Raw genomic sequence first — 24868 nt, forward strand, 5'->3', positions numbered from 1 at the left:
AGATTGACCCACATATGACAGGAGTGGATATGTAACTGAATCTTTTTGGTGTTCTTCTGGGTGGTTTTGTTGTTGGCTTTTTATTCCCTTAAGAGCTTTTTGATTTTGCTTTTGTTGCCCATGAAGAGGGTTGTTGTTGATGTGAAAAAAAATAACTTCCATGTGAATGTCATAAGAAGTAATAAAGTAATTATAGTTTCCAGTGAGGCTGCACTTAGCAAGTATCCCTAGCTTGCTTTTTTGGTTCTTTATTTTATTTTATCCCATGGGGGGAGGTGGCAGAGACATGGACATTTAATTGTTATCTTTCATGATTATGCAGTACCCAGAGGAGTGCTCAATAATTCTTTTTTCTTCTTCTGTGGATTCCCCCCCCTTCCACATCCCATAATGATATTCAGGCTGCAGAGGGGTTGAAATATCAACCTCATATCTGAAGACAAATTTACATTTCACTCCAAACACCATAATTTAATGAAGGTTTTATGCTGTTGTGGATACTTAATTATGCTAGAGGCAGAACTGAAATTTAATATTGTTCCACATGCAGGGAAGATTTACTAGTAGCTTATTTTCAAAAGTCCTCTAAAAGGGTATTACTTATGCAGTCTACTCTTGTTTTTTAAAGCACGCTGGAATATCCCAAACTTTCATAAATAACATTCCATTTTAATTGCTCAATGAAGATAATATATGTCCTTTTAGTTTACGGCTTTCTGAGGAGATATCTGCACTAGCTGACTTTACAGCAATGATCAGTGCAACATTTACTGCCCTTAGCAGCCAAACTTTGGTATTTACATGGGAAGAAATGGAATTGTTTAGGATGTGTAATGCTGTACATGCTCATCTTGTCTAGAAATCAAAATGATAAATTGAAAATTATTATAGAGCACACCTGTTGATCTCTCCAGTAACAGTTCTTCTCTTGCACAACACAAACCTACTGTATTCCTCGTAATAAAGGAGAGGACACTACTTTGAGAGACAGCTTTCTCAGTTGTTACTCACAGGCTTGTGTGTGGGTGGTGTAGAAGATGTTGAAGCTGTTGTTACTAGGGGACTGGGAAGTCACTGTGATGGGAGCTTTCTGAGAGGCTCAGATGCCAGGGGTATTCCCAGACTTCAAACAAGTGTGCGTTTCTGTACGACCGCTGGGCGCTCTATCCAGTACCTGTGAAGAGTAGTCAGTGGTTACAAATATTAGTCAGGTAAGCCTGAGCTATATTATACCTTGTTGGCTGTGATGGTTCCTGAGTTGAAAATGTCCAGGCTTGGAAGTCCTTGAAGAGAGCTGAAGCCAAGGTGAATGTCACTGCTGTACTGCAGGCTTCACTGCTTAGCATGCCTGTCTTCTGCAGATCGACACCAGTCTTTCTCTTTTCATGGGTCAGAATCAGTCTGTTCATGGGTGTTACTTCCTGACCATGGATCAGTTCCAGCTACTGCAGGTGAGTACTACCAGCTGGCAGACTGAATGCCAGTTGTCTGAGACCTTTAAGTATTTGCAGACTGGCTACTACTGTAACAGGTTTCCTGTGTTTATACACCTATGCCAAGATTATTTTACCTCTGGCATGAAATGAAGCACTCTTGACATATATCTGGGGTCAGGGCAACCAGAAGGTATTAGAATATGCTACAATGACACAGATTAAACATATAAAGGACATTACTGTGAAAATATAATCTGGAGCTCTAATAGTAGATGTATTTATTAGTGGGATTTATTGCTGACATATAGGTGACATAACTAAGAACCCATTGAATCAAAAAGTTGATGTGATTAATGTCAGAAATTAGTAATTCTACCTTAATAAAAAATAAGAATCTCTGCTCAGTGCTTCAGAATACTGTATGAGATTGTTTGGGTTCTTTGCTGCACACCTTGGATGCTGCTACCTTGTTAGGCAGACAGTGAGATGGCTGAACTGTCTGCTTTCCTTTTGTTCAGCTGGAGTTGAAAGAAGTGATTATTTCTGCAGGTCAGACTCTTTCTAATGACAGCTATAAAGCAAAATATGCAACCCTTTTTTAGGGAACTTATTGTTTTATTCAAAGCTATCATCTCATTTAAATATGTGACAGTTTCATGCCGGATAACTTTTCTAGTAGTAATTCCTTATCACTGAGAACCTAAATATGACAGTTCCTGAGTCGTAGATGTCTGATTTCTTCACAGTATCACAGTATCATCAGAGTTGGAAGAGACCTCACAGATCATCAAGTCCAACCCTTTACCACAGAGCTCAAGGCTAGACCATGGCACCAAGTGCCACATCCAACCTTGCCTTGAACAGCCCCAGGGACTTGTCACTGGGCAAGAGAATTAGACTGAGTGACTTCAGTTGGGGAAACATCTGCTGTAGTTATGAGCTGATTGTTGGGTTTTGGCTAAGCTCTACTTTAAATCATTCTATACTTAAACCATTCTGGTTGTTTAGAAGTGAAATCATTACATGGATAGCAGGTTATAAAGCAGTTGTTTGGTTTCTGTTTGTTAGTTGTTGGTTTTGGGGGGGTTATATTTTTGAAAGGTGAGAAAACTTTCTAGATATTTCATATGTGTTTAATAATGGTTGAAACTTGTTATATGTAAAGGTTTTCTTGGTAGAGGGCATCTTTCAGCACAGCAGAAATTTATAGTCAATTTGTCTCAGATCACAGTGGGAATCTCCAGGTTTGGTTACAGCTGGGGCAGCCACATAGTCCCTGCTTAAAAACATACTTTTGCTTTCTGCCAGTCGAGGAAGCAAGTAAGTTCTGTGCTAAATGTTTGCTTGTTGCTCCCAAATGGGAAGTATATTCTATGTGTTTCAATTAAAAGAAGCCCTGTAGCAAAATGTGTTAGTCACAGGCAGAGGCCAAGTGTGTCATTATTCTGTAGGAACAGCAGTGAAGATAATGAATGGCTAAGGACAGTGGACAATGGAAAGTGAAGCATGACATGTCAGCACACTGTCAGTGTGGTCTGGGCATGCTTTGCATTAGAAAGTGCTATGAAGCTGCAGGGATGTGGCTGGTCAGTGGAAAAGAGTGAAAGGTTGCCTAATGGCAGGTAGTCATTTTAAGACTGATTTACTGAACTGGGTTTGTTCAGCCTTGAGAAGGCTTAGTGGAGACCTTATTAGCATGGACCAGTACATAAAGGGTGGCTACCAGGAGGATGGAGACTCCCTTTTTTGCAAGGAGTCCCATGGAAAAGACAAGAGATGATGAGGACAAGTTCCCATTGAAGTCCAGAAGAACATTTTTCACAATGAGAACAGTTGAGATTGGAATCATCTCCCAGGGGAGCAGTGAATTCCTATACATTGGACAGTTCAAAGGCTTAGCTTGCCAGGGTGCTGGGCCATCTCATGTCAACTACACTACCACTTAGAAATGTTGGACCAGATAATTCTTGGGGTCCCTTTCAACCTGTCATTCTCTGATTCATATTTTTGCCATCGTAGCCTAAAGACACAAGAAAACACTTTGATGTTTAATTCTTTCCTTGCTTTGAGACAAACAAGTTTTTTTCTGAACTTCCACTGCATTTTACTTTGAAACAAAAGAAATAAAAATCCAAAACCATTCTGCAATTCTTCCCTATGAAGTGTATTCCTTAGGTGAGAAGCATGCTATATTGGAGTTGGATCTTCAAAAACTACACAGGAGAAGTGGCAAGTCTCAAAAACATTATTATGTACATGATCAGCCTCTTAAATACTGAGCTCAGGGTTCTGATTCTCTGCGCGGCTGTTAAGCATCTTTTGAAATATGTACTGCAGAGCCAGCATACCACTAGTGGGAGAAGGAAAGAGAGCAGCATATAAGGGTGAATGTTGCACAGAGAATGAAACTGGTGAGTTTAGAGGAAAGAACAAGATGGTCCAAAGTTGGAGGAGGACAGTAGCAATGTGGTTATTTAGAAAGCTAAGTTGTGTTAATTGCCAATCATGTATATTATCTACAAAGAGGAAAACCATGGAAAGTGAAGGGACAAGGCTGGTGAGAGGCTCCTCTCAGAGGAGAGGCTGAGGGAGCTGGGATTGTGTAGCCTGGAGAAGAGGAGGCTCAGGGGTGACCTTATGGCTGTCTACAACTACCTGAGGGGTGGTTGTGGCCAGGAGGAGGTTGCTCTCTTCTCTCAGGTGGCCAGCACCAGAACAAGAGGACACAGCCTCAGGCTGCGCCAGGGGAAATTTAGGCTGGAGGTGAGGAGAAAGTTCTTCACTGAGAGAGTCATTGGACACTGGAATGGGCTGCCCGGGGAGGTGGTGGAGTCGCTGTCCCTGGGGCTGTTCAAGGCAAGGTTGGATGTGGCACTTGGTGCCGTGGTCTAGCCTTGAGCTCTGTGGTAAAGGGTTGGACTTGATGATCTGTGAGGTCTCTTCCAACCCTGATGATACTGTGTGTGTGTGTGATGTATGTATTTTAAAACAGATCACAACGAGGTAGCTGAATGTGCTGGAAGAATACCTAAAGTGTGCTTTAGTTTTTTTAATGTATTATAATGCAGATTACTGGAGCATGTGGTGTGTTTATCTGCTTGCCACTTGTCTAAAGTAGCATACTCTTCAAAATAATAACAACAGATTTCTGTTGAGTTTCTAACTGTTGTAAAGCTGTGTTTGAGCATTGTCACACTTTAGAACAGAAACCAAAACAACTGCAAGATGTATTTTCTGTTCTGCTTAAGGAAAGCAGAAAGGAAAATAACGTTCACCACATTTCCCTGCAGATGTTCCACTTGAATATAGGACAATGTGGTGCAAAATAGATACTTCTGAAAGTGGTATTTGACAGTGCCACCTATTGCTGTAACAGCAGAACTAAAAGCAGTATTTTTGGTATGTGCTTGTCTAAACTACACAGAGAAATTAAGGGTACCTCTTCATCTTGTCATTATTTCAAGGTCATTCTAGTGATGTGGAAGTATAAGTCTGACCTTGTTTTTATGGCTATGAAGTGGGCTACATTTTAAAAATTGGATTTACTGGACAGTAGCATCACAGATGTGTGGTAAGATTCTGTTCCAGAAAGCTTGGAACTATTGGCACGTGGTTGAAAGGCAGTGTCTGTATTTTGGCTAAACTTACTGAGCTTGGTTATGCACCTTCCCCTGCCTCCCCCCCACCTGTATTGATGACATTAAAGTGCATGTAATACAGTAGAAGATTTATCCTAATAATCCTAAAACTGCTCTGGCAAGCACTTTTTTAACAAGACACTGACAGTTTTTTTTCTAGACCTTGAATTTTACATTAAATATATTTTAACAGATAAAAGTAACTGATAACAATGGAAATTCTTTTTAGAAAAAGACTTAATGATCTGGATGCGTCTTAATACTTGGTATCCTTTATCACTTCCTTCAGTTAGGAAGCATGAAAAGCTGATTTCTTCAGCTGCCCTCTGCAGGATGATACTTGTTTTATTAGAGAGGTCTAAGTAGGGCTAATGATAAGAATAACAAAACGTATGTAGGGGCAGCCTGAGATCAATTTTATGTTTTAATTGTGGTTCTTAGGATTGTTGATCCTTCTTACTGCCTTAGTCCTGGTTTTGTTTCTACTAGGGAAACACCCTACCCTAAAAACACCCACATTTTTAGCTTGTAATCTCTAAGAGAAAGAAAACGTGTCTTCTCTGCATTGTTTTCTTCATGAAAGATTTCCATGTCAAAGAAAGAGGAAGAGAAGATTGAGTAGCTTGGCAGTAATTTGTTCTTTCTCAAGTCCAGGTTGGTATATCTCAGGAGTTTATTGTCACTTCACATAAGTAATATTCTTTGTCTGTCCTCAAGGATAGACAAGTCTCCTGTTACCCCTGCTGAACTTCTGAAGAACTAGACTGCTGCATAGCTTAAGGGAATCAAAGGAAGGAGTTGTGGAGTACATAGGCATCTTAGATTCAGAGGAGGTTCCAAAGGAGAAATAGAGGGTTACCTACTCATCTCCTGACTGGAGAAACAGAGGCATCTGACTTCATCATCCTCGTTAAGTTTGGGGCTGAAATCTAATTTAGCTAAACACAAAGTCTTTCTCTATTGATCCCCCACCACCATCTTCAAAGGATACCTAACTTTTCTCCTAGTTGTGTCTTGGACCTGTATTTGTGGTCACTTGCATTCTCTGCCCCTTCTCTACTGATCCAGGACATACTTTCATGTTGAAGACCAGGTTTAACATCTTTTTCCCAGTGTATTTGTTTTCAGTCCTCCTGTCTCTTTCATGCAGAATGCTGTGACAGCCCAAAGCAGTGTAAAGCCTTTAGCAACTACATTTTGTAGTATGGAGAAGAGGAAGGATGTGGCTGCCTAATGGTTTACGTTATGATGAAATGGGATTTTGTATGCTCTCTCTTGGATCTCCATGCTGAATCTCTTCTGCAGTATACATTTAATCTTCTAGTTTGTAGTAATAGCCACCTGCTCTCTTGGTTTTCCTTAGCATTGCTCCTGCTTCATCTTTTCTTGTTTATTCCTCTGCCTGTCATCTAGCCACAGAAGTAAACCATCTGAGCACAGCCAAGGAAGACTCAATTTTTGGTGCAAAGTTTTAACCCCCTTTATATTTTTTTCCTAATCCAGACTATCCCGGCATAAAAAGGAAAATAAGTGCCACCAATTACATTATTTGCGTTTACAGCAGTCTGTGTGCCCTCTTCTAATGAAGTGTCACGTTTAAAACCCGTTGGGTATAAAATGTGTGAGCCAAGACACCTGCACTCGTGGCCAGCAGAGGGCACTTCAGCTCGAAAGTTAGGATGCCGAAAGCTGTCCTCTAAGGGCGTCTAAATGGGTTGTGTGAAGTGAATGTTCGTGTAGTCGGAGTAATTGCATTATGCTTGGTGTATCTCTGGCCAGTCACCATTGTACCATGGAAGGATTCGGGAACTGAAGGAGAACACGTGTTCCTCCGTACTGTTTAAGGTGTGAATTTACGGAAAGAAATGATAGCTTTGTTGTGACCTTTTCTCATCTAAAATTGAATGTAATTGTGTAAGTTAAAACCATCCTTTACAAACATTTTCCCCAAAGTGAGTGCTTCTGACTTCTTTTTAGTTGTGATTTGATTTATTCTTTTAATTAAACAGCAACTGAAATTGGAAAACACTGTCACCTGTTAATTGATTTTTGTGAATGATGGTGTAAATGACTTCACAGCAAACAGTAATCTATTTTCCCCTTTCAATCCTGCGCCGATATTGTTATCTTGTAACGCGATGCTAACATATGATTATATCTGTCATTAATGTGTTTAATAGCAGATGACAAATTTTATTAAGATAAGAAGGGCCTCATGCTCTTCCATTTGCCCTGGTGTAAATCAGAAGTTACTGCCTCGAATTGAAAAGATTTATTCGTGTGTGAGAACTTACTGGTGTAAATGAGGAAAGTCAAGCTTGACATGTGGTGATGTACCAAATTATATTACAGGATATTTAAATTCTGTCTCCCACTGTGAACAGCAGGATACCGTTTTTATCCTTCCTGTTGAATGCAGAATCACTTTTCCATTTATAAATTGAACCTGAACGGAGTGCTTTCAGTATTGGCTGTTCCTCTGTTACTCCACATACAGAATATATTAAGACACCTGTTCATCCTTGTAAGGCAAACAACAAACAAACTAAAATACTTTCCTGTAAACAAATTGGTCTGTGATTAGTGGAACTAATGAAGCTTCACTGCCTGCAGATATTTGCCATTCATCCCTGATCTCAGCTACCGTCCCACCAGAAGAATTACCAGTTTCTGCCCATTTTTCCTATGATCTTGCCCTTGTCCTTTTTCCCCTGCAGTAATGCCAGTTACCATGTTCCTCCATTCTTTAAACCTTCCTGCAATACCTTCTGCAGTTTCCTCCTGCCCTCTGTAACCATCAGCAGTGCTTCTGCCTGGCCCTAGATGACTCAGGTGCTGAGTGGCATCTGGTCTGCTAGCAAACAGTAACTACCCTCAGATTTCTCTTCTCAAATTTCTTGGTTTACTATCTGGCAGGTTTTCTCGATGCTCAAGGGAATTTAATGTCTTCAGGAGCTCTGCCCTCTGTTATATTTCATAGAAATGGATCAGCAGGTACTAAGAGCGTGTCTTTATACCCTCCTCCTTGTTCTAGTGATTGTTTTTTGTTAGACTCATTTCAATTTGGTTTTGGTAAACTGTTGCTCTTTTCCTATCTTGCTTTTTTGTTTCCAAAATCAAGTGCAGTGGTTACCGCCCTTGTAGTGATATTATTAAATGGATAGAAAGCAAGCACAGCTCAGGAAAGGAATGCTTAGCCCCATAATACTTTAAAGGGCATATACACAGCTTCCATTTATAAGCTCCTAGATCTTGTACTTGAGGACAGTATGAAATGATTACCTTTAACATACCAAAAAGAGGAGGGTGAAGACAAAAAAAAAATGTTTTCCAAAAAAGAAAAAATCAGATTGTGTTATTACAGCTTATAGAAGATACTGAGAGATAAATAATAATGGAATATTTGAGGCTGGAAGGAACTTCTGGAGTCCTACCAATTCCTCCTACTTTCACAGTCACTCTGGGGTGCTAGTCTGGCTCCCTGCTCAAGCCAGATCAAACAGAGCAGGTTGCTCAGAACTTTCTCCAGTTGAGTTTTTAATATGTTGACTGACGAAGACACCACAGCTTCTCTGAGCATCCTGTCCCAGTGTTTGACTGCCTGTGCTGGAAAGGATGGGGTGTCCTGTGCCTCGGTTTGTGCCCCTTGCTTCCTGTCCTGTAGTGAGCTCTCTTCAGTTGCATCTCACCTTCGGCGATGTTTAGGTGGGTGAGATCTCCCCTGAGCCTTCTCTGCTTCAGGCTGAGCAGTCCCAGCTCTCAGCCTCTCCTCGTGTTGCAATACACGAAAGTGTGTGCAATGCACAAACGTGTCCTGAATATAATTTGGCCACCATAGTATTTAAGAGTAAATGTTGTAGAATAAAAGCTCTGATTAATAGCCTACATGTGAAAATTTTCTTCCTTTACACCAGGAAAAGGTGTAAAAATATGGGAATCTCAGCATCACTATGTGAGAATAAAAGTTGGGTGACAGTCTGTCCTCAAGATGGTTTCTTGAGGATTCTCTGCAAGTGGCATGATAATGTAGAAAATATTTTAGAAACTTAAACCCAGCAGTCACTCAGACAGAATTTGTGAGTCATAGCTACAGAAGGTACCATGCAGCCTGGTGGTGGTTTTTTTTCCCCTTTGATCATATTACAAATTATTAGCCATTATCTTTATAAAGTTTTGTACTCTGTACTTGATGGGTTTTTATGTCAGCAATATTTGGTTTGGATTACCGAGCACTTCGATGTAACTCCTGGTGTTCTTTTTGACAACACATAGTTTTCAGAAGGTCATTTGAAATTGTGTTCTCTGAAATTCAAATACTAGTTATGTTTTCCAGAGACTTGTCACCTAAAAGTTGACTTGCTGATGTATGTGTGGATATTCGAGGTTACCGTTTTCATTGTAAAAGGGAACTCAGTCAAACTTCTTGCCAATTACTGTGGCAAATTAGCAAAGCTAGGTGCAGTCAGTGTCCATTTAAGCTCTGTCAGTGGCTATGTATAGCTTCACACTGCCTTAGCTCTTAATACCTGAAAATCCTAAGTGTATTTATGTTCACTTAGGTACTATCCGGCACTTGGAGTCTGACTATACCAGTAGTCTCAGTTGAAGTCTTTAAGCTCATTTGTTGCATTGAGTCTTTTCTGTGCTTTGTAAAAACGAAAGCATGTACAGCATGTTTATCAATGTGTATGCAGTGAAAATGTCTGCAAGTTTGGAAATCGTCCCATTTGCTCAGCGCGGAGCACTGGCAATAGAAATATCTGGGAACACAATAATCATGCGGCACTTGGCAAGATGGCTTTTTGCTTAGCCTCACAGCACCAAATCTCCTGGTGAATATAAAGTTGCTTTCTCTATGCATTGCTTTCCCAAGGGTGTATTTTAAAAAAATCCAACAAACCAAGTTGCTTGTTTGGCTTTTTTCCCCCCTTTATATTAGAAAATACATTACAGTCTAAAAATATTTTTTCTTTTTTATTTTAATGATCACCATGCAAATAGTGACTGAGCAGACCTTTTTTGCAAATGAATAAACCACACTCACTGAATCTTGTGCTGGCAAAGAATGTACACGTGGCTCTTCAGGAGCTAATGACCAAATGAAATTATTGCTGTTAATGAGGGACTACTAATAAGCCATAAGCATTTCCAGATACACAAGCTATGTTGCTGTGTTGTGTCAAACTCTTGGCTTAAGCCCTAAACTAAGGAGTTGACAGGTATCAAGAGAGGCAAGGGCTAGAAATAATAAACAGGACATTCATTAAAAAGGCAAATCTGTGTTTAAATTGCAGTTTCTAAATGTAAATGATAAATATAACTCTTACCTAAAAGGCAACTGGTAACTTGCTTCTGGATTCTCTGAATATTTGGTGCTGCCTGCTTTGCAATTATTTTGGAAGCAACATCCAGTACATATGCTGGCCTTTTTTATCATGGTTTTGTTGCTTGTGTTTTTTTAATGAAATGTGATGGCTCTTGCCTTTTTCACTTTCATAGCTTAGAAATGATAAGGCTTGGAAAAAAATGTAATGTTAAAATATCATATGATTTAGAAATACTGTATTTTTGTGTATTTGTGCACATCATTCTGTAAAGGTAATTAGAGAAATTCATACATCTTTTGATTGGGTCCTTTTTTAAAAACCTAAAGTGCTTAATGAGGCTGAATATAAATCTGAATTTCAAATCACATTACATTTGTCATATGCCCTGATTTCAGATGGCAGTTCTGGCTTGCCACTCAGCTGTCCTTTTATTTTGTGTCACAAATTGACCAACCATGTAGTTTTATGTCACTGTTTCATTAGAGCAGTGCTACACTTAGAGATGGTAAAATTTCACTACAATAGATTTGCTATAAGACTTCTCATATTTCAAGAGGATATCAAGGCAGTTCCTGGCCATATGTAGATATTTTCAATATGGATAAATATGAAGGAGTGAAATATTCCTTCTAGCTTTTCACACTTCCTAACAATACAGCTCAGTGCAAAGTTGTTTATGCTCATTAGCAGCAATGTATAAGAATCAAGGTGCTACTTTGCTCTCCCACAGCCATTGCCACTCATGAATGACTAATACTGTATACAGTAGAGAATGTGTTTACAGGAGAAATCCTTCTTAGCAATGTATGGTCTTTGTGCCACGTAGTAAACCGGAGTGGCTGCTATCAGTAATTAAAGAAATCATGAAAGGACAGAAATGAACTGTGAACTGTTTGGGTTTTTTGAATCTGCTGTTTGCTGAAGGGAGTTAGGATCTCATAATGCCTGTTTTTTTCATTCTTTGGCTTAATTTTGTGTCTCTAAATCATACCATCCTGTGGGGCAAAATATGTAAGTTAATACATAGAGTTTGATGCACTGACTTAGTGTTCTGTGATTGGATTAATAGTCTGGGGAAAGGTGAAAATATAACTTCTCATTTGCCAGTGCAAAAGACATTATCAAGATGAGCTGGTGGGTATCAAGCCAAGTAATTATTTTCTATCTCTGGCCAGAGGTAAAGAGATGCTAGAAGGAACAAGAAATAGAATCTAGGCCATACTGGTTCAGATCGATGGCTGTAAGTGGATACCTGGGGACAGTAAAAGAGGCAATCATAATTGAAATGCCACTTACTCTTTCCCAGGCTTTTAGCCCTTTTGGTCCCTGGACTTCGTGAACTGGATGTGGTCTCGGCTGCATGGAAAATCTCAGTAGGGTTCTCCTCTGTGGATCTTTCTTGCTTTTGCTTAGATCCTTGTAAACTTGTGGCTTCCCCAACAAATGTGAATTTGCTGTGTAAAAACCAACCTTTTCTATGGATGGGGGCAGGAAGGAAAAAAAAAAGTGTTTTAAACCAGACTACTGCAAGTTCTATTTGATGTCCCCTGTTTTTTGTATGGAGAGAGTCGAGAAGGTCGGGATAACATAACAGGCATCTTTCTCTGTGGTGTCCTTTCCTCCGAGTGGTATGATTTTGTCAAAGGGGAATTTAAGTGCAGGGCCCACTGTTTGCTGTATTGCTGTTTTCAGTGCTGTTCCCAGGGTGGGACTAAGAGACTTAGGTGCCTGGTGGCTTTGGGAGAGGATGTTTTCCTCCTGTGTACCCAGGCCGGGGAGGGGAAGATGATCACTTCTGTATTCTTTATTCGGATCAAAGCACACAGGGACTTAGACTATTTAATGTAAAGAGCTGTGCATTGTGGTATTCTTCTTGTGGTCTAGACAGTTTATAGGAATGCATACCTGTGAAAGATGAGGTAAACAGGGGCATTCTGATGCAGGCTTTCAAATCCAAGTGCCTTCAGCAACTCAGTTTAGCTGCTCTTCATATAGAGAGAGTTGTGAGTATCCCTCTGAAAAAATTATAGATAGAGATGTAGATTTTTATACACACACTTATGTCTCTCAATGAGAGACTCTCCTGGAGTTACTTTATTCACCCCTTTTAAAGAGACAATATACAGGGTAGCTCAGTAGGCATGTAAATAACAACTCTTATTCAAAGACACTTTGAAACTGCAGTTGCCATTGATTTTTCATAAAATACTGTTCTTCATTTATTGGAATGATAAGTTTTTCATATACCCAAAGAAAATTACACTTGTAATTCTAGTAGTGCCTGGTGATAGTGCTGTGAATAGTTGCACTTTATCCCACACAGGAATGTTTCTCAATGCTTGAAGCTGCTTTCAGTGCCTCTCCATTGGTGGCTGATGCAAGGTAAAGGAAAGACCAAGCTTTTATTTGTAGGGTGTGTTAGTAAGACTGCAAATCCATTTCAGGTGTTGTCCAGCCATAAATCTGAGCCAGCTGCTGCTCCTAGCAGCACTAAAAGGCTGACAGAAACAGGTCTTGTTTTTCCTCCCGATGATGTTTCCTTCCCTTTTGGATAGCCCTAGTTCCTTTCATCCTTAGGTAAGATGTATTTGACCTAATGTGATTATCCACCTCTTGTTTCCTTTCTTTCTCTCCTGATGTTTGTGGCTTCACCTAAACAACAATCTACTCATGTTTGAATCCAGTTACCATGATTGCCATCTTGGAGCTTACACACTAGTTCTGGAAGTTAACAATATTCTGACATTTTCACTCTATGTTTTATTCTTAATTTGATTTTATCCTTTTCTAATTGGAAACTCTCAGTGCAAAGTAATGGTAAATACAGTCTTATATTTATTTTCGTGCTTACAACTGAAGCTCCTGATTCATTTGCTCTGGTTGTTATCTACTTGGCTGTTTGTTTACATCATTTTACTCAATCCCTTGGACTCAGTTGAGTCACATTGCTTGTTGAGGTGATTGTGTCTGCATGTAGATACACCAGCACTGCACCTCTTAGTAATTCTCAGGTTTATGCTGCAGTCTGTTCTCCACAGTGACACTAATGATTTTTTTTCCTTAGTTGATCTGCTTCAAACAGAAAAACTAAACTGAAATTAAATATCAAGATATAATTAGTTGTTTTCTTTTTGGCCAGGGAGAATTGAACTGAGTCACAGGCTGTGGTGGGCATAGCCTACAATGTGTTTCTCAGTGTTCTTCTGTACAACACCAGAGTAACTTGCTTGAATCTTACTCAGACACTTTGCTTTCTCATTCTAACTCCTTTTTCTTCGTTTTGAGAAATGAATTAATTCTTCTGGCCTGTTCTTCACTCATTAAATTATTGGTGGATCTCTATTTGTCCATTTACCTGACATGTTGTCCTTAAATGCTTACTTATTCCTTATTTACTGGTTACCTTAAGTTATAAAAATGTGTATAATTCTTAGCTTACAGTTGAAGACGTACAGAGCCTGGAGCATGCAAAGTGCTGTATAATGCTAAGTGCTATGAAAACTGGGTATGTAGCATTAGTTTTCCTATTTTCCTGTGCCAAGATCCCAGCCAATTAAGGGGAAATAGTGGCCTCTCGGGTGCAGTGAGCATTGAGTGGTTAGTGCTGCATGGCACTGGGCACACCAGTGTGGCAATGCCTGAGACCAGCATCTTCAAGAATGAGCAGGAAAGCATTTCAGTGATGCTCAGTGGGCGATTACCTTCCACTAAATGATCTAATAACTAAAGGAAAAATAAATAAATTAATATTAGAGTGCAATGCAAAGTATGTGCTGGCCAGGATCAAATACAAATTGTCTATGGTACGCAGTTTGCAGTTCCCTGGCTTTTATATGCTTGCAGCTGTGATACTCCATTTCTGTCATTACTGCATGTGTAATCTATAACCTTCAGCTAAGAAACACGGCTCATTAATTAATCATTAACAAGGGCAAGGCATGCAACAGCATGGAGCATGCCAAATCCTCTCTCAAAGTTTGTAAGTGTGTAACTGCTTGTAGGTAACATCTGAGCAGCACTGGCAGGGTGCTCTGTAGGGACCAGGTCATATAACATATAGTAAATTTATGGATTTTTGTATCAGTTACTCCAGAGGCTCTCAAAGTAATTTACAACCTTTCTTTATGTGTAATTAACTCCCTTTGTGCTCCTGTAAGGGATGCTTGCTGCGGTTACTGAGGCTGCTGATAGCAGCTGAAAGTGAAGCAGCAGCATAGACTACGGCCTGAGTGTGTTGTGTGTTTGTACAGGTTGGCACCCGCTGGAGTTAGAATAGAATCATAGAATCAGCCAGGTTGGAAGAGACCTTCAAGATCATCCAGTCCAACCTATCATCCAGCCCTATCCAGTCAACTAGACCATGGCACTAAGTGCCTCATCCAGGCTTTGCTTCAACACCTCCAGGGATGGCGACTCCACCACCTCCCTGGGCAGCCCATTCCAATGCCACTCACTCTCTCTGGCATGAACCTCCTTCCAACATCCAGCCTAGACCTTCTCTGGCACAACTTGAGACTGTGTCCCCTTGTTCTGTTGCTGGTTGCCTGGGAGAAGAGTTCTGGTGAAGGCCAGAGCCAAGTCCCCTTTATGAGTCTTTAGTCAAATGTTCACGGTATCATAGAATCATAGATTGTAGATCTTTGCATGTGCCTCATCTTCACTGGGCTTGAGAAGAGTTCTGGACGCAAGCAAGCTGTGGCAGCGGGGCTGCTGTGGAGCTGGCCGGAACCGGCTGGAACTGGCTGCGTCCTGCGCTGGGCAGCTTGGGCCTCTCCTCACACAGCCCGGCCTGCAGCCTCTGCCAGCGCATGGGCACATGCTGCAGTTAAGCACAGTGAAACGGGCAAAATTGCACTTCTAAACTTAATTTCCAGGGCAAACTTGCTTCTCATTAATCTTGCCAGTTGAACTGACTGTTTGATGATGGTTTTATCTAAGCTTGCGCTACGGCTGTGGAGCAAATGGCTGCTCTTCCTACTGGAAAGGTACTAGAAAGGTGCCCTGTTCCTCCTGCTGCTTAGAAAATCATCTTCTCTCCTCATTAGGTGTTAATAAATTAGAAGAGAGACAGAGTCTGCAGAAACACTAAGAGTAAGTGACAGGCCAGCAATGGGCTATGATGACTTCTCTGCCATGGATTTTACTCAGGCTTTCTGCTGGTTGGGTGATATCTGCTGGAAGTTGAAGAATCTGCTGTTTATTATTGTAAACCTGGTCTGGTTTTGTTTCTTTCCTTGCTTTGTTTCGCTTCCTCGTTTACGTTAGTAGATGCCCATAAAGTCTTTTCACCTGTCCTCTTGCAGAAGTGCACATCGAGGTTAAAAATGACTCATTAGAATTTGCAGACGTTGGAATGTGTCAGATGGCATTTAGAGGCAGTCTTGGTAAGAAGTGCCTTACTGGAGAGCCCAATAATGAAACATGAAACGGGTTTTTATGTTGGTCATTAATTTGCTCTATGTACTTAGGTTGAGTTTTTGGGTTCTATTCAATCCGAGCTAGACTCTTTCATCTTTCCTTGGCCTGCTTACAGTGAAACAGGCCAAAGAGAAGCGGAAAGCAGTAATTGTAGCACTACAGCATTTTTTCACAGTGCCAAGAGAGAAAGAAAATTAAATGCTTTTAGACCTCCGCTGTGTCTGTAGAACTCTATGTTTACTTCAGGCTTTTAAAGTCGTTTTTTCATCACCTTCTGTATCTTGCCCACGAATTGTTGCAGAAGGAGACCTGTCAGTAGCGCAAGAGTCAGAAGGAGGTGGTGTGCGCGGGGGGCTCCCCGCAGCGGCTCGGCGGCAGTGCGGTGTGTGAGGGGCTGGCCCGCAGCGCGGTCTGTCGCAGCTCGTTTGCCTTTGGAAGTTGTGCTACTTTCAGCCTTTACTGGGCGTGCCCACATGGCTGTGTTATTCAACAGCTTCCCGTAATCATGGCTTAAGAATCTGTATAATATGGTCTTTCATGGGGATTAAGAAACGATCCTACACATCTGGCTGCCACTTTGTGAATCTGACTCGAAGGCACATTTTGGCTGTCAGAAATTGCTTCCTGTTCTTTTTCTCGCTATTATCATCATTGAGATCTCAGTGTAACCTGATGCTGCTTTTACCAGTATTTATGTTCTGAATTCAGCAACTCCTGAAATAGTGATATGCAAACAGGAAAGATATAAAAGAATTGGCAATAGTAAGCAAAGACAGTAAATAGCACTGAACTGCCAAAGCAGGAGGTATGTAATAGAAGTCCCATTTGCATTCATGCATAGCTTGATAGGATTGTACAACAGTAAGTGTAGTAGTGACAAGAAGGAGATTATGAAAGCAAAGACTGCATTCCAGCCCCTAATTAGTGAGTTTATCTGTGTTTTAGCTTTCACATTTGTGAATTAAAAGCACTGTTGTTGTTTTTTTTTCATGTTGATTCGTATTCTTAGAAGATCTTATGCCATGATTCTGCCCTTAAAGATTTTACATCCTGCAAATGTGCAATGTGTATCGAATTCTTTGTCTTATTTAAATAATTGATGCTTTATGGACAGCTGTTGGACTGAAATACAATTATGTCTATTCATTTCTAGAGAGATAGACCTCAGCAGTTAAATAGTGCTGGTACATCAAGCTTCTTTTTTAAACAAAAATAAGTACCATTAATTTAAGGTCACTGTAAGCAATAGATCAAGTTGGCAGAATTAAATACTCTCAACGTTAAAAAATTGCTTAAAAGTGCAAATTGTCTGTGTAGAGGTTTTGTGTGTGTTTATGAAACGTTCGGCTCTCATGTTGGTAGTTTGCTTGTCTGTTCCCACCTCCAGCCTGTGATGATTTTGTGTTTTTTTGAGTAGGTGGCTATCAGCTGTGTGAATTTCTTTGGCAGTGTGACCAATCAGTTCTTCACCGCTATTTCTTATTTTTCACTTTCATAATTCAAGGTGAAACTCTGTTTTTTTCCAACTCATATTACAAGTGGTTGTGGCTCTATCTAGATCATTTCATTGACCAGGTGAAAAATAAGTCGGTTGGTGAGGCTGTGGACATATTAGGTCATTTTTTCTTTCCAGACCTACTTTTGAGGATAATGAAAATTCTGAGAAAGTGTGGGAACCAACAGGTAGTATACAGTATTGTGCAGTGAAAAAAAGAAGAAAAACTGACAGTGGAAGCAACAGGTGGTCTGTTGGTGGTGACATCTAAGAGTACTTGAAAATAAACTTTTCACAATGAAGACACCTGGAGAAGCAAATGTCTTGATAAAAAAAAAATAGAGGAATGCTATCCAAGAATGCCATATCTTTCTTTGGGAACCGAGAGGAGAGGACATAACCATTCCTCTCTGATAATTTTAGTAACAAAGCAATTAATAAAGTAACAAAGCAATCTCATTGCTCAGTTTTCTTATTCTGGTGCAGGGAGGAGGGAAAATGAGAGGTATAAGGAAAGAAGATTGGTTTTTTCACCCTAGATTGGGTAGATTGTTACTGAAATAGCAGTAGGCAAAGGCTTTAAAACTATTTTACATTTTTTTCTGAAAGTTACACTTTTTTCCTTCCTGACAGATCCTTCTTGCTTTTCATTGCCCTGCATAATAAGAATTCCCTCTCAGCTGATGAGCTAAAGACACAACCCATAACGACTGCAAAACAGAGCATTGGTGACCTCCCCTTTCAGTGAGTAGTCACAACTTCAGTTTTGTATCTTGTTTTGCTCTGAGATGTATTTATACTGTCGACTAAAGTGCTTCATCTATGCTTGAAAAATGTCTAGAAAGATCTCTGCGGGAAAGTGTTTTTTTAGAGGAAAGCAATTTTTCTCAGCACTTTCCTTTACTGAATCTACTCCAGGCTTTTCCAGCACCCCTGAATTATTTCAGAATGCTTCACTAAAAGAAATACACCTTTTTTCTAACTACCTGAATTTTCCTTTGCTGGAGTTGTCCATCCTGGCAAATTCAAGATCAAGTGAGTATGTTAGGAATCTATTGTCCCTGGCATCAAGAGAAACTTTCCTTTGCTGAAGTGAGCTTTTTGTTCAGGTTCTTCACAGAGTAAAAATGATTTAGTCATTCTGAAGTTGTGAATCCTAGAATCACAGAATGGTACAGGTTGGAATGGATGTCTGGAGATCATCTGCTAATACAGATATGCCTAGATCAGGTTTCACAGAAACACATCTAAGTGGGTTTCTTCTCTCTCTAGCGAGAGACCTCTCTGGGAGTAGAGAGGGAAGAGAACATCCCTTGATCTGCTGGATGCACCATGGAATAATTTTGGCCTTCTTGGCCACTTTGGCACATAGTAAATCTGCATATCTTGTAATATATACTGTGCAAGGAAAGGTGAAGAGAAATCCCTTTCAAATTACCTGCACTGTTGTGGTTTCTCAATGCTTACAAGACACTCCATAATGTAAGTGATATTGTATGTCGTCTGGGAATTGAAGTAATTGCATCCAGTGATACACTCATCTCAGTGTGAGCCGCAGAGGAAGGAGGCTGTCTTGCTTTGGACTGGATCAAGAGTAAAAAATATAAAGAAATGATCATATGTTATAAAAATGCAATAAGTGATTCCTGAAAATGGTTTTTACTATTATACATGTATCTGTAAGCTCTAATTCAAAAGTTCATGTATCTCTTTTAAGGGATCTTCATAGCTCATCTTGACATAGTTAAAGAACAGTTTGGCAAGTACTTCTCATACCAAATTCCTGGAGAGCAAACATTAAGTGATAAAAGGTCTTGGTCCATAAGCTCTCAGTTTTGCCCTGTGTCACAACTGCAGTTTGCCAGGAAAAGGTTGCAGAAGTTAGGTCCTCAGTGAAAATTTCAAAGCAACTGATAACTCAATGTCAGAATCACGTAAGGTAGTCTTGGTTTGTTTGGTTTTATTGCCTGTTTTTTTTTTTTTTTTTTATGAAAGAACCTGAACAACATCAAGGTCAGACAGCAGATCAAGAGCCAAGCCAAATGTGAAATGGCTTCATAATTCTCTGCAGTAACAGAGGTTGAGAATGTGTCCATTTAAACTTTTTGCAGTGATGACTAGATCCTGGATTTGTTTTTTTGTTTTTACACTGCTCTGAAAAAATGCCGAGGCCAGGAAGAGTTTTCAGGTACAGAGAAAATTTATTCCTTTCTGTGGCTCTCCACTGTATGGCCATGGGAGTTTGCTATGAGTCAAAACACATGCTTGGACAAGAGACCTTAATACTGTGATGTTTGTGAGGAGGAGAGCTTTCCTTCACAGGGAAGTAGTTGCTTGAGAGGATTTTCACCAATTCATCCAGCTTAGACAGGAGTCCTCACAGACCTCTGGCACAGGTGAATAATAACCACAAAAAAAGATCACATAGAGCACACATCTAATTTGAAGTTTTATTTTGGAGGCTTTGGGATTTGGGGAGATGTTCTGTCTTTACATGCCACAATGGATTTTCCTTACCTGTAGGTTTAGGGTGGGGAATTTGTTTTTGTTTCTGTCACTAGCACTGGTGACTTATTTTCAGCCTGTTGAAGGCTCTGCTGTTGACTTTGCAGTGGTGAACCAGTACTGTCTCAGTCTTTATATCCCTCATTAAATTTCTGTTCCTGTGGATTTGTTGGTGTGATGAACCAGTGCTAGTAACTTCTCATTTACTTCCTTTTTGTGTTGTTTGCCTAGCCTCTGAGCACTGCCCCTTTCTGCCTTTTGATTTGTTCTTTGTGCAACTGACGAAGACTCACCATCAGTTCACAAACAAATCTTAGCCTCATTTCCCTCCATTGTGTCCTCTCAAACATCCACTGAGTAATTCAGAGGCCGTTGCTGTAACTTCACTATATTTGTTTGCTTTTTTTCTTGTGGTTTCCTTTGTTTTCTTTTCAACAAAGTCCACTATCATCCTATCATGGTGGATTAAAGTCTTTAGAAACTACCTTAAGGAAAGACCAAGGTTAGCTTCTTGAACAAAGTCCTCCTGGACTTATCCTCAAGGGGGAATTAATTTTCTTAGATTTATGCATCTTGTCCGTAAATTCCTTTCTGCTGTGGGAGTGGGAAGAAAACAGCCTCTCACTTACTGACATCTTCAGTTCTCTCCTTAGTCTTGGGTGTGGACAATGCGATTTTTTTGGCGCCTTTATGGCTGCTACTCTGTTTCAGAGTTTGAAAACCTTCTGTATGAATAATCAAAGCTACTTAGAGGAAATTGCTGCAGTAGTCCTCTGTTGACTGCCGGGCCTAAATTTCTCTCCACCACATTTGATTTGGTGGTTTCCAGTGATTTTCCAAGGGAACAAAAGTGTACAAAATAATATGAAATGTTCATCTGTTTTCCAGTTTACCAACACTATACTCTGGTTTTGACCCTATCGATCAAAGACTTCTTGTCATAGTTTCTGCCAGATTTCAGGGCAATTTCTGCCAGTTGGGTACACTTGTGTGTTCTCAAATAAGTTTTAAACAGCTCCTGAGAAATGCTTTCAGTGAGGGTTAGCAGTAATTTCTAGTGTACTTGTGCTTATTGCTTTGCATAACAGTTAAATTACCTGTGTCCTGTCCCCCTTCTAGCATACTTCTGTGCTCACAGTCTCACCCCTGCCCCATCCTGTGTTGTCACCATCTCCTCTTGCCTGTCCCTGTTCTCCACCAAAAGTCCCAAAGTAAAATGCAACCACCAAAACCCAACCCTCTTGCAAACTGCAAATGCCCAAAGTCCATTTCCACTGAACAGATTATCTTCTGTAGGATTGTATAAGCTCATTTTTTATCTTTTATTTTGTTGCTGAAAGAGTAGTCAATAGATGTGAAGAAAAAGCCTATATTCTGTAAATAAATAGTCTTGTAAACAGTTTTATTTTCAAGCATGTTCTTATCCTTCCTTCAAGGAAATTATTTCCTTTCCAGTGCCTTTTGCATACTTGTGTCTTTGAATAGCGTAGCATTTATTTGCTAAACAGCAAACTCACACTCAGAACTTGATAAATAAAATATTTGCACTCAGAAGGGGAACCACAAAACAAATGTAACTTCTGCTATTGATTATTTTTCTCTCCTGCGTAACTGTTTTGGCAGCAAAGGCAGAATACCATCTTGTGCAAGCATAAAACTTACTTAGAGTAAATTACTCTAAATTATAAACTAACCAATAAATCAGAATTGCTACAGCGTTGTTTCACCATTCCTCACCACTCACCTAAAATCTGCATGCCAGATAAGAAACAATGCATCAGGAAAGTGTTTTGATTTTTTTTTTTTTTTAATGAACACAGTAAAATGGATACTTCCTGGAATTATCAGCAATAGCTCAACCTGATGAAAGAGCAGGGATATAGATTTGATTAAAGTGCATCGTTGCAATATGAATGATGAGAACAGAAGCAGGATTGGTACCCACGCTTTGGCAAATTGTGTCTATCTGTTTTACTCGAGCTTGTTCTGAGGAAGAAGAGGTAAACTTCCTTTGCATTTCTGTCTTTTTTTATGGAAGTTAGTAGAACTTCAGTGGAGTTTAAGCTATTTAGTTTTAGATGTAGCTTTAAATTTATCAGGACATACATCCACACATTAGTCTTAGTACTGCAAAATACTTGCTAGGAGAGACATTTAGCAGCATTTGTTAAGACACAGGATTTGGTATTGGAAAACAACTGAAGAACTATCATTTTTCAAGTTCTGCATGAACATATGAGAAATGGAATCTTATCGTGAATACATTTAGGCCTCTAGACCTATGAAAGATGGGAATATTCTATGCAGAACAGTAAGTCTAGGATGATTTACAAAAAAAAACCAAACCAAACCAACAAAACTGGAAACCTAGAGTGGACTGTAGTTACGACTACAATGAGAAAACTAACTGTGTAAAAACACAGAATTATCACAGGCTGTGCTGACCAACATAACTAGATTTAATCCTGGATTTTTGACTGATTACTATGTAACATGCAAAGTGATAATAAACAGTTATGATAGTATTCAGTAGTTTATAAAGATTCTCTTGAAGTTAGGTGCAAATTCTACTAAAACCAAATGACATTTTGTGCTGTGAAGTTGTATCATTTGTATATTTTTCATATACTTCAGTAGAATATGGGATTTTGTGTTTAAAAAATCTTTGTGGATAAAACAAACACACAGAAAACCCTGGAGAAAGCACATTTTTATGTGCTTGGACTCTTTCTAACTATGTGTTGTAATTTTTAAGAGAGCTTATCTTTGTGTTTCAATGAGAGTATGGGACTGTGGGTGGGAGGATGGGCAGGAAAACGCTGTAGGCTGACCTAGAATGCAAACTTGAAGGAAACATGGGACTCACCATCTGACTACTTCTCAAGACAGGACTTTACTAGAAATAGCATTCTGTAACTGTCCTTGGACAGCCCTAAGAAAACAGTTACAGATAATTGTAGATGATGCCCTATGAAATACTGCCATGTAACCTGTTAGAGGTACTGCATAAGAGTATCTGACATGAAGGAAAATGTAAAATCCCAGCTGTGGTGCTCTTGGTGTTCTGTCCTTTATTTATGTTTTATCCATTCTTTTCTGTGCTGAAAACTCTGAACTGGCAATTTCACATCTTTGTGGAACCAGTTCTCAAGTTTTACTCGAAACTTGATGTGATTACCAAAGAAATTATGTGTGCCCAAGAGTGATGCAGTCCTTCATATTTGATGATGAATCCAGAGATGAACTATTTCAGAGCTGCTTCATGAAAAAGAAAAAGGTTTGCAGTCAGCATCCTTCTTGGAAGGAGCCCTCTGTTGGCAATTACTTTGCGACTGGAGTTTGAGGTACTGTGACTGTGTAGGTGTCTGATAAATGTTTTCAGTGGAGTAGAGGACACGTGAGGAATGAGTGGTTGAAGCTGCATTTCACTTCCAGTCATTCCAGTGCAGGTCAGTGCCTTTGCCCTGAAGAGCAGCTTATTTTTGTGTATGTAAAGCCAAGAGAAGAAATCTTTAAGAGAAGGACTCTTGTGCAGGTAGATCTTTTCCTCCAGGTTTTCCCTTCACTTTTCATTGTGTTGTTTGTTTTTAGGGAAGCAGCAGGTATGAACTTATTTCTTCGGCTTTGAATGCCTTTTATAAAATATGCTTCAGTTCTGAATCAGTCCGAGATTAAACCACAAGTTAACCATTAGTCAGCAAGCTATATCTGCCTACATAGGATCTTAAAAAGTCAAAATTTATAGAATGAAAGCAGAAGTAGATAGAGCTAAGCTGCCATCACAGTGAGAAACCAAAACATTCAGCACTAGCAAATGTTTTGGTATCAGGAAGAGCTACCACCATCAGTACTCCACCTGACAGCTATATATATTGGCCGCTGAAGCTGGGACGTGAATCAGTTGCAATAAGCCTGAAAGCAGGCTCAGATGTCATCCCAGAGATGGCTGCTTTTGACTGCAGGAAAGGCGATATTAGAGTGAGCAAGATGCCTTGCAAGAATAAATCAGTTCTGAGTAATAGGGAGTCCTCCAAAGGTGCTAATAATGCAGTAGAAAAACATGTCAGTAGGGCATTGGAGAGTGACAAGATTACGCTGAAGCATAGCAGTGTTGCAATTCCAGTAGGTATATGAAGCAAAATGATTCATAGCACAAATAGTTTTTGTTCTACACTTTTATTCTGCTTTTAAATTTGAAGTTGTATGCAGGGAGGGTTGTGGTTTGCCAGTTGTCTTCAAGCTGTTATTTATTCTCAGTCTTACTGTGTCTTATACAAGGTACAGGCAATGACAAGTTTGTCATTTACATAAACATTTTTCACAGTGTTAGTAAGTCTACAGTGGCCTGAAGTGGAAAACCAGTAATGACTGCTATTGTCTTGCACGATCCACTATAGAAAACCAAAATATACCTACCTTTAAAAGTACAGGTTTCAACAGAATAATTTAACATTACATTTTTGGTTTGATAAATTCGATATAGCTGGATTTTTTAAATTTCTTTTTTTTTTAATTCTGGAACCTATTTTAATGGCAGATGGATATAACCTTGTTGTTTTGAACATGTGCAGCAGAAGCAGCTTTGTTTCGTACAGATCTTTACTGGCCTAGCTTTTATCCCTCCTGCAGTCTGGTTCATGCTTCTAGAACACGAGTTTAATTAAAGTGATCGGAACATGTACATTAAAACAATCTGCCTGCTGGTAGGGATATTTTTGATTTTACAAAATAGCATCTTCTTTAATAATTTTAGCTTTGTCATGACAGTGATGTGGCTCATTTCATGAGCAGTTGAAGTTTCCCTCGCTTTAGAGGAAACGGAGCTGCTGATGCAGATTCCCACTTTTGACAACAAGTATCTGCACCTACTGAAGGCTGGTGTTTTGTTTTGTAGCAATCTTTGCTGCTGGTTAAAGCTAGTAGTTAAATCCAAGTGGAAGGAATTTTCCTTTTTTAAAAGAAGTATTCTAAATATTTGCTTTATCTCATTTTAATCAGTCTCCTTAGCAACAGAAACATCTGTTTCTTTTTTCTTAGTCATTATGGTCA

General features: G+C 39.6%; 1 protein-coding gene across 43 annotated transcripts in view; it reads left to right on the forward strand.

Annotated features, from left to right (window-relative positions):
• TENM2 (teneurin transmembrane protein 2) overlaps positions 1 to 24868 on the forward strand; it is a 1869083-nt gene that overhangs the window by 1252229 nt on the left and 591986 nt on the right. For 38 of the 43 annotated variants that reach the window (XM_064161561.1, XM_064161557.1, XM_064161558.1 and 35 more), the window contains one exon: positions 17948 to 18058. The exons of 2 other annotated variants lie outside the window; for them this stretch is intronic. The gene's annotated coding sequence lies outside the window, so the exon portion shown is untranslated. Of the gene's footprint in view, positions 1 to 12903; positions 12979 to 16604; positions 16625 to 17947; positions 18059 to 24868 lie in introns of those variants that run through there. 3 more of the 43 variants (XM_064161579.1, XM_064161581.1, XM_064161583.1) reach the window with 3 other exon arrangements.

This window comes from Pogoniulus pusillus, chromosome 22 (assembly GCF_015220805.1).
Source record: "Pogoniulus pusillus isolate bPogPus1 chromosome 22, bPogPus1.pri, whole genome shotgun sequence".
Classification (NCBI taxonomy): domain Eukaryota; kingdom Metazoa; phylum Chordata; class Aves; order Piciformes; family Lybiidae; genus Pogoniulus; species Pogoniulus pusillus.